Source organism: Fukomys damarensis, unplaced genomic scaffold (assembly GCF_012274545.1).
Source record: "Fukomys damarensis isolate Sample0158 unplaced genomic scaffold, DMR_v1.0_HiC HiC_scaffold_37, whole genome shotgun sequence".
NCBI lineage: Eukaryota > Metazoa > Chordata > Mammalia > Rodentia > Bathyergidae > Fukomys > Fukomys damarensis.
The window spans coordinates 21,024,639-21,034,491 of record NW_022900949.1 but is presented as its reverse complement, the minus strand read 5'-3'; the positions used below and the strand labels follow the sequence as shown (position 1 = coordinate 21,034,491).

The 9,853-nt window shown below is 43.7% G+C and overlaps 1 pseudogene; it reads left to right on the top strand.

Annotated features, from left to right (window-relative positions):
* Window positions 1–6,829: 6,829 nt before the first annotated feature.
* LOC104859310 lies at window positions 6,830–9,454 on the top strand (annotated as a pseudogene).
* The last annotated feature ends 399 nt before the right edge of the window (window positions 9,455–9,853 follow it).

Below are 9,853 nucleotides of genomic sequence, written 5' to 3'. Positions count from 1 at the left end.
CCCCCCCAGTTTCAAACTAGCACTGTTGATTTGTCCTAACTCTAAAGGCACTATATAATCATTTTTAAAATTTAAAAATTTGAAAATTATAATAAAATCAGTGCTTTTATAAATCTCATCTACAAACTCGTTAATAAGTTAGCATGTTTCCAACCAACCTTTTAAATTAATATATATAAAATTATATATTTTGAGTCACAAAATAGACAATTATATATATACAATTATACTTTATACTTCTTTTTTTTTTCTTTTTTGGTATTGCGGGTAGAACTTGGGCCCTTGCACTTGCAAGGCAGGTGGCAGAACCACTAAGCTAAATCGCTGGCCCTACAACTATACTTCTTAATAATTATTTTCACTTACAGTGTTAAGGTCATTTACCCAGACATTTAATATACCTTGAAAATTAAATTTTAAAATCATTCTCCAGTTTCCCACTTAAATTATGGAGTTACCACAAAGTTAAGTAACTCTTCCTCAACAGTTGAGCTTTTTTAGTAGTCTCCAAATTTTTTTCTAATAAGGAATGGGACGAAGATATATAATAAGGAATGGGTCTCAGAGAGCTGTTTAGAGAGGAAATTATCTTTGCTCAGGAAACTATGGTTATGAACTGCTCTTAGCCCATAAAAACGTTAAGAAAATGAATAGCAAGTCCCCCTTTAAGTTGCTTGTATTGTGATTTTACATTGTGTCACTCACCGAACCCAACATAATACACTGCACACCTTATCTTTGTGTGAGGGCTACGTGGGGGAGAGAAGAGAGCTTGACGTGGGGCTGAGGAGGAGAGGAAGAAAGAAAAGCACCACCACGCCTCACGAGTGAGAAGGAGTACTGGGACACGGACTGGACTGACAAGAACACAAGTGCCCGAGAATTTACAGAGACGTCGGAGGAGGGCAGTGTGCTTCTCTAAGTACACAGAACTCAAGGCTCTGGCCAGTTTCATTTTAATCCTAAAAGGTCAAGATAACCTCAGCTGACATATATGAAATAAGTAACGCTGACAAAAATAACACACAGTTAGATTTTAGTTTTGATTCAGCGGAGAATGTCCCCTAATTAGCGGATTTTAACACTCGTATATGTCATCTTGATTCGTGCTTTCAGTTAAAAGATTGTCTTCCTGCCCTTTAATTTGTTTTGTTTTTCCACTTTGCTTTCTTTATAAGGACTCTGTTTACTTTGTTCCTTATTTGCTAGAGTGATTTGGAAGTCACATATTTGGAGATGGAGTCGTAGATCAGGCTCCCTGAGAGAGAGGTGTAGATTTTCAGGCAGAAAGGATGCAGAGGAACAGCATCTACAAGGGGGTGAAGGCGGTAAGACTGAGAGGAGGAGCTGAACGGCGATGCAGCTGCCACAGAGGCTTCTACCAACCTACACGGAGCTCTGAGATCGGGGTCCTCCCAGGATGTTTCAAAGCGGGAAGAGGTGGAGGGGTCGGGGGCTCCTGACTCGGCCAGTCGCTCGTGGATGCGGGCTGAACTTGCAGCAGGGCTATGTCCAGGAGCGAGGAAGCTTCTCTGAGGGCAGCTCCCGGGAGAGGCCTACTGTGAGCCTTGAGCAGGCTGCATCTATCTGTCAGCTTTCCCATTGCTGAGACAAAAACACTCAACACTCACAACTCAAAGAAAGGGAAGTTTATTTTGGCTTATCATTTCAGGAGGTTTAGTCCAGGGTCGCCTGACTCCAGGGCATAGTGAAAACACATGTGGAGGAAATCTGCTCATGTCAGGGTGGCCAGAACGCAGAGGGAGGTCACACCCCCGTCATCCACCCCTCCAACTAGGCTCTGCCTCCTGACAGCCCATGAACTCATGAATAGATTAATTCACTGATGGCTGTAGCGCCTCCGTTAGTGGTAAGTCTGTGTAAAAATAATAATAATAAAAAAAACAAGTCAAGACCTTGTAGGCTACAAAGGCACAGAGTCAACATTTCCCTTCCAAAAGGAAGGAATGGGGGGATAGAAAAGAATGAGATCAGAGCAGAACTGAAACCCAGCAGGGCAAACATTAAGTCCTGTAGCTCCATGACGAGCACCAGGGGCAGGTTGTGGTGAGACATGAACTCCAAAGAGCTCAGATGGCCCCGTCCCCATAGCACTGCCAGTTGCAGTCCTTGTGGCCTCTCCTGACCCTCCACAGCTTTCCTTGGCAACATTCCATGTTCCTGGTACCTCCAACTTCCTGGGGTCTCCCATGTACCTTGGGCTTTACTCACAGCTGCACTCACTGCTTTCTCAGGGTCTCCTTGCTTGGCCTCTCAGCTTTCTTCTGACACCTGGATGGAAGCCCCCAGGCCCCCATAACTCTTGCATTCTGTACTGTAAAACCAGCGCTGTGAGGGTGACCCCAAGGTCTGCTGCCAGTTCAAGCAGGAGCATGGCCCCTTTGGACCATGACTGCAGAGAATTTTCAGGACATGAGATTTGGGGAGCATTTTAGATCTAAACCCTAACACGGCACTCCCAGCAGCTGGAAAAGTGAACACTTTTGTTCTGAAGAAGGGGTCTGAGTGGACCATTACATAAGATTCATTGCCTTTCTAACTGTCCTTTATCTGTAGGTAAAAATACCCAGGGTTATTTTTCCTCCTGTCCTTGTTGATTTTTTATTTTACTGGAAGGAATTATTAACTTGCTTTTAGGTTAGATGCAAAAGTGAGCAAGATTTTATTTCTTTATTTTCCTTTTTACTTTATATGATCTGGCACTTTGGACTGACATAATTAACAGCATCAGGTTGTCATGTTTCTGCACTGTTCATCTTGTCCTTAAGAACTATTTTTGTCAGCTGGGGATTTAGCTCAATGGCACTATGAAAAAATAAGAATTATTTTTGTCAGTTGTGCTATATTTTATAATCATTCCAATATCTAAATAGATGTAACTGTGTTTAAACTCAGAGAGGCTAACTATTAATTGTCTTTTCTGCCTTGAGGCAATAAATGAATGCGTGAAAGCCCCAGAATGAATGAAAATTACACCTGCTTTGCTGCTTAACCCTGAAGCCAACATTTCCCAAGCTAATATTTTAAACTTCTGATTATGAAAGTCGCATTTTAATGGATTCCCCTGCCTTTGGTCTCTTTAGAAGGCAACTTGGTGTCATCATCAATATGTTTACTAAAAGCTAGAGCAGGTTCCGTTCTCCGAATGAGAGGGAGATGGCAGCAAACAGAAAGAGACTGGAGTCACATTATCTGCATTCCACTCTTCTCCCAGGCTGACTCAAGAGCATTCAGAGCCTTGAATGGCCAACTAGGGAGCTTGCATGTCAGCTCTGACATGAGATAGCTCTCACAGGATAGGTATTATGGAGAAGTCCCAGGCATGGACCTAGAGAAATAGCCTCCAATGTGGTTTCTATGCCTATCCGTAGTAACTTGAGTTTGTTTTTTAAATTTTTTTGTGGCACTGGGAATTAAACCCAGGACCTTTGTACTGAGCTATCTCCATCACCCTTTACAATTTTGTTTTGTTTTGTTTTGAGACAGGGTCTCACTAAATTGCTAAGTCTCCCAGGCTGCGCTCAAACTTGCAATCCTCCTGCCTCAGCTTTCCACAGTGCTGGAGTTACAGCCATGTCCATCATTAAGTTCAATTTGTAAATTAAATTATTTTAAGCTGATACATAAAATCACAGATAAATATATATAGTAATGGGTACTGTGTTACATTTAACTACATGTATACATTGTGTAATTGGAGTAAACATATCTATCTACTCAAACATTTATCACTTCTTTATGGCAAAATCATTCAAAAATTCCTTCTTTTAGTTTTTGAGATACATGATAGCTGCTAATAGTCACACTGTCCAATAAAATCTCTTGATGTTAACTATATAACTTAGTATCCATTGATCAAACCTTCCCTGCCCTTTCTTCCCCATTTTTCCAAGCCCTGGTAAATGTCATTCTACCCTTAATTTCTTCGAGACAAACTTTTTAAAAAGAATATTCCACAAATGAGTGAGATCATGTAGGTCTTGACTTTCTGTACCTAGCTTATTTCAGATAGTGTGGTGATCTCCAGTTCTACCTATGTTGTAGTGAGTGATGAGGCTTAATCTTTTCAAATGACTAAAAAGCATTCTCTTGTGTATGTATGTACTACATTTTCTCTATTCATCAGTGGGTAGATACTTAGGCTTATTTTAAGAGAAGGATTTTAGCTGCCTGAGTGAATGGAGATACTATGTACAGTAAATGTATCAGGCAATATGGTGATGCTATATATAAGGTTTTGGATCATCAGTGTGACCTTCTAGGTCAAGATCTATCACGGTAGGCCAAGTTACATACAGTCTAATATAGGGGTGATACCGATATTTTTAAAAAATGATACATTAGCTCAGCATTAGAGCCTTTTAAATCCTCCCAGCCTATGACGATTTAAATCTCTCAGGCTCCCACTGTTTATTCTGGTAAATATATCAATAACCTTGCAGAGAAGTTATTTCTTTTATGGTTCTGTTTTTTTTCCAGTTGTTACATGTAGGCATTGTTCATATCTGTGAATAATTGCTTTCTATTAAATGTTTAAAAGTTTTTTGATACTATACATTAGCTAGTCTCTAATTAGATTGAAGTAATTGAAATTTCTGTACCTTTTTCCCCTGAAGCCGATAAGCCTTATTAATTAAGCAACTCTTTACTGACTAGAGCGCCACAGATCACGACTTTCGAGCTGATGACAATGAGTACGATGCCTACTTGGATAGTTCCATCTGTCCTCAGCATGGCCTGTTCTATTTCCATGTGAATCTCATCACAAAGGATTGAAGCAGTTAATTAGGCAATCTGTGAGTAATTCCTTCTGACAAGCCAGCTACCTTCCTTTAGCAAAAGTATAAGAAGAGCAATCCAGAGGACACGTATTAAATTCACTAATTAAATTAAACGCAAGACCAAAGACCTCTGGGGACCATGTTTCTTTTGTAAAGCAAACAGACATTTTATAATTAATAATTAGATTGCAGTCATTCACTTAATTATAAATGGTGCCTGACTTTAAGGGTAAATTCATAAAACAACATTAAATATCAGCTGCACTTACTTGTAGGTAGTGCCTGAACATTTCTACAATTACATTTTCAAATGGAAACGTGCTGGTGGATGATATTGAGGAGAAAAAGTTGTCTCAGAGTTATTAGACTTCTACCTGATTTTACTAAACCTCAGAAGAGAAAATATGCTGATAAGTGCTCCACGAATACTAATATCCTAGCTGTGCTGGTGGAGTGACAAGAATGTCACTCACCACTTGCAAGAGATGTCATCACACAGGAGGATAATCATTGCAAGCTGTGCCCTCTGCAGAGAAAGCACACTGCAGGCTCGGTAATACAGTAAGAGGTCCTATGCAGTGGGAACTGCAGGCTATTGCATGGCTTTCTTCTCTAGAAGCATCTTTTCTACTGGCTCCCTGTAGACACAGCAGCATTTCTATTTTGCCCGACACAGTTACTGTTCGATGGAAACATTGAGTAATGAGGGTTGAATACTGATGCCCCTCAACTTATGATGGTGTGGTATTCCAATAAACTTACTGTGAGTCGAAAATGACCTAAGTCAAAAATGCCTTTAATACCTCTGAACACCATCGCTTACACTAACCTAGTGTGCACAGAACAGAACATTTATATTATCAACCTCTGGGCAAAACCATCTAACACAAAGCCTATGCATAAAAAAAAAAAAAGGAGCTGAATACCTCATGTAATTTATTGAATACTGTACTGAAAGCGAGAAATGTAATAGTTACTTGGATATGCTTTCACATGATCCAAAAAAAGAAAAATCATAAACTGAGCTCTTTAAATTGGGCACCAGCTGCATGCAGATCTGAAAATCAGGGTGGGGGTTTGAGCTGGTGCTTTGTCCTTCAGGGTAAGACTTCTTTTGTCTTGTTTTGTTTTGTTTTATTTTTTGAGACAGGGTCTCACTATGTAGTTGAGACTGACCTGGAACTCACTGTGTAGCCCAGGCTGGGCTCAAACTCACAGAAATCCTCCTGCCTCAGCCTCCCAAGTGGTGGGATTACAGGCATGCGCCACCACGCCTAGCTCAGGGTAAGACTTCTTGAGATGGGCGGGCTGGAGACAGGGATCAGGATACAGTGTTTGCCTAGCATGCAGTGCAAGTGTTCTGAGCACATTAAAGGTAGGCGAGGCTAAGCTATGTTTGTTAGGTTAGGGGCCGTTAAATACAAAGGCTCTGGATTCAACTCCCAGCATCACAAGAAAAAAAAAAAAGCCTTCCCAAGCGGAGCAGGTGAAAGACAAAGATGTATTGCTAACTCTAGTGTTAAAGTGGGAGGAAGAGGAAGAAGCACATGAGACAGAGTTCACGTGACTGGGCAGAGAAGGGATTCTCAGAAAAGGAAGAGCAGTCCCAGCAATCACTGGAGAGGGGCTGCTGCTTCAGGGTAAGAGTTCCTGAGAGGAGGTGGGCTGGAGGGGAGAGGAAGGAGGAAGTCCGTGGCGAGCAGCAGATCTGAATACCAACCTGCCATGTGAATGTGCTTAGGGCTTGGTCTGAGTCACCCCAGGGAGCATTCCTGTCCTAGAAAACAGAACTGGGACTATCTAGCCCATCTGTGCAGACCAAGGTAGATTTCAGCTCACAGCCTTAGAGGAAGCTTCAGGAGATGCAGACAGACATGAGGCAAAAATAGGAAAGAATGCAGAACCAAGTTAAGAGTCAGAGAAACACCAGTGAGGGCAAACTGTACCCGAGCTGCAGCAGAGGGCTGCTGGGCTCCAACCGAAGCAGGCACCGCCCCAGACAGCTCCTGAGCCTGTCTGGCACCAGGATGGCTAAGCTCAAACCACCAGCAAGACCTTTGCAACTCAAGCCTGTATATGGAAGCAGCGTGGTAAGTAAAGAGAAGAAAAGTTTAAATGTAAATCAGTGAGTAAAAAAAGGGTAGATACCAAATGGTCCAAACTGAAAATCCAAACAGTTCCTTAATTTCAAATTCCATAGTAAGTGGAAAAATATAGTATTAGGGAACTCAGAAACAAAAATCACCATATCAACAGTATAGTCATGAAATGCTTAATGTTGGGGATGTTTTCTAGAAGTGTGTCCCTAGACAATTTTGTCATATGTTAGTCAGCTTTCCATTATTATAACAAACACCGAAGGCAATCGGTTTGTAAAGAGGAAAGGTTTCCAGCCCCCAGTACCAAAAAGAAGAAGAAAGGTTTCATTTGACTTACGGTTTCGGAGGGCTCAGTCAATAGTAAGTTGGCTCCATTACTTTGGGGCCTATGGTGAGGCAGCACATCATGGTGGGAGCATGGAGCAGAGCAAAGCCTCTCATTCCACTGTGAGAGGTGAAAGGAAGAAAGAAGAAGAGGCCAGGGCTACACAGTTACTTGGAAGGTACCCCAGGAATCAGTAGGACCCCACCTCTTAAAGTTCCCACCATTTCCCAGTAGTGCCAGTAGGGGGCCAAGCCATTGCAGCATGGATCTGTGGGGCGCTCTTAAGAACCATACTATAACAGTCACTGTGCGAACACCATGGCACGTTCTTACATAAACAAGGACAGCTACAATGCCATGAGTGATATAGTCTTGAGAGATTACCATTATATATGTGGTTCATTGACTAAATGTTATGTAGCACACGACTATATTCAGATTTTTATCTAAGAAGAAGATAGTGGATAATGAAGGAATTCTTACATGCTACTTGAACTATTGAAGAATTGATGCTAAAGAAAGCTGTTCACTTAATTAGTGAAAAATTGAATTATAATTTGGGTGATAAGTCAATTTATGTAGAGATACACAAAGAAACAATACTGGCCATTCATGTGCTCTTTTAATAAATATTTATTGACGATCCACCTTCTCATGGCACTGGATGGAGCACTAGGAGTTCAATGGTGAAGCAGGTCTCACATGGGCCCTGTGTTCACAGGTGAGTCCCCACCTAGGGTAGACACATATTAGGCAAAGACATTGCAAAACTAAAATAATTGTAAAACTAAAATCATATGGAAGGATTGTTTTATAGTAGGGAGACATGTCTGGGATAGAGCCATGAGAAAAGTTTTTGCTAAGGAATTGACAACTGCAGCTGGGCGTGGTGGCGCACACCTGTAATCCCAACACTCGAGAGGCTGAGGCAGGAGGATCGCTGTGAGTTCGAGACCAACCTGGGCTGCATAGTGAGTTCCAGGTCAGTCTCAACTACACAGTGAGACCCTGTCTCAAAGAAGGGAAAAAAAAAAAGGAAAGAAAAGAAAAGAAAAAGAAATTGACAACTGAGAAGACATATGCAAAGGCTTTGTGGCATGAAGAAGGTGACCCAAGAGATGACCATGGGGATTTGTCTGAAAGTATTGGGCTGACATTAAAGAGAACAAGGCCAGGGTCATATTTATCACAGAATACATGTCATCTGGGAGCCTTAAGCAATTTCTGAAGAAGATCAAAAAGAACCACAAGACTATGAATGAAAAGGCTTGGAAGCACTCACTGGTGTACACAGATCCTTTCTGCCCTAAGCTACCAGCACTTCTGTGACCCTCCTCCACCCCGCCCCATCATCTGTGGGAACCTAACCTGTGACCCCATCTTTATCCAGCACGACGGACTCATCAAGATTGGCTCTGTGGCTCCTGATACTATCAATGGTCATGGGAAGGCTTGTCAGGAAGAGCAAGAGAATCTGCACTTCTGTGCACCAGAGTAGGGAGAGGTCGCTAATGGGACCGCAGCAGAGGACATCTACTCTTTTGGCATGTGTGCCCTGCAGAGGGCAGCGCTAGAGATTTGGGGCAATGGCGAGTCCTCGTATGTGCCACAGGAAGCCATCAGCAGTGCCATTCAGCTTCTAGAAGATTTCTTACAGAGGCAGTTCATTCAGAAGCTCCTGCACCCTGAGCCTGCCTTGGAGGAAGTCACCAAAACCATGGATACCAGGGCTGTACTGGCTGAAATCCCTGCCCGACAAGGAAGAGAATCAGTTCACACTTTGCAGTCCCAGTCACCAGCTCTGGAAATAGACAAATTCCTTGAAGATGTCAGGAATGGGATCTACCCCCTGACAGCCTCGGCCCCAGTGCCTCCAGCAGGAGGAGGGGACATCACCAGTTGTGCCCCCTTCTGTCAAGACCCCAACGCCTGAGCCCGCTGAGGTGGAAACCCCCAAGGTGGTGCTGATGCAACACTGAAGTGACAGAGGAAGGAGCCAAGCACGGCCGACGCTGGCTGAAGCTGGAGGACAAACCGAACCAGCACCTGAGCTGCGACTGGTGCCAGGTGAGAACCTCCTCGAGCTGGCGGCAGGGCTGGCGCGGCTGGGCTTCGTGACTGAGGCTGACCAGAGCCGGCTGCCTTCCCTGCTGGAGGAGACCCTGAAGAAGTTCAGCTCTGCTAGGAGCAGCACCCTCAGCTAGGCCACTGTCACTATCTCCTCTTAAGTTCACTGGTCCGAGCTGAGGCTGCCCCTGGCTGTGCTGCGGCCCTCTGCCCCTTTCCCCAGTCAGTATGACCCTGTGAAGCCCCTTCTCCTTTCTTACTCAGGAGGGCTCCGGGGCCCCTCCCTTCTCTTCCTCCCCTCTGCGCTGTGTTTTCTTGTTTTGCACAGACCTGGCCTGGGCCTTCTCAGCAGCCGCCTTGTAGCTGGGGGTTAGTAGTTGACCTTGGGGCTCCCGCCCAGCCTGGTGGACAGGAGGCGTGTGGGCATTCCGGGAGCCAGTGCTACAATCCCGTGGGGGCAGACAGGCGGGAGAGAAAGGTTGTGCTGCAGTGGTGGCCTGGGGTGGCCATTCGATTCGCCTCAGTTGCTGCTGTAATAGTCTACTTTTTGCAAAAAAAAA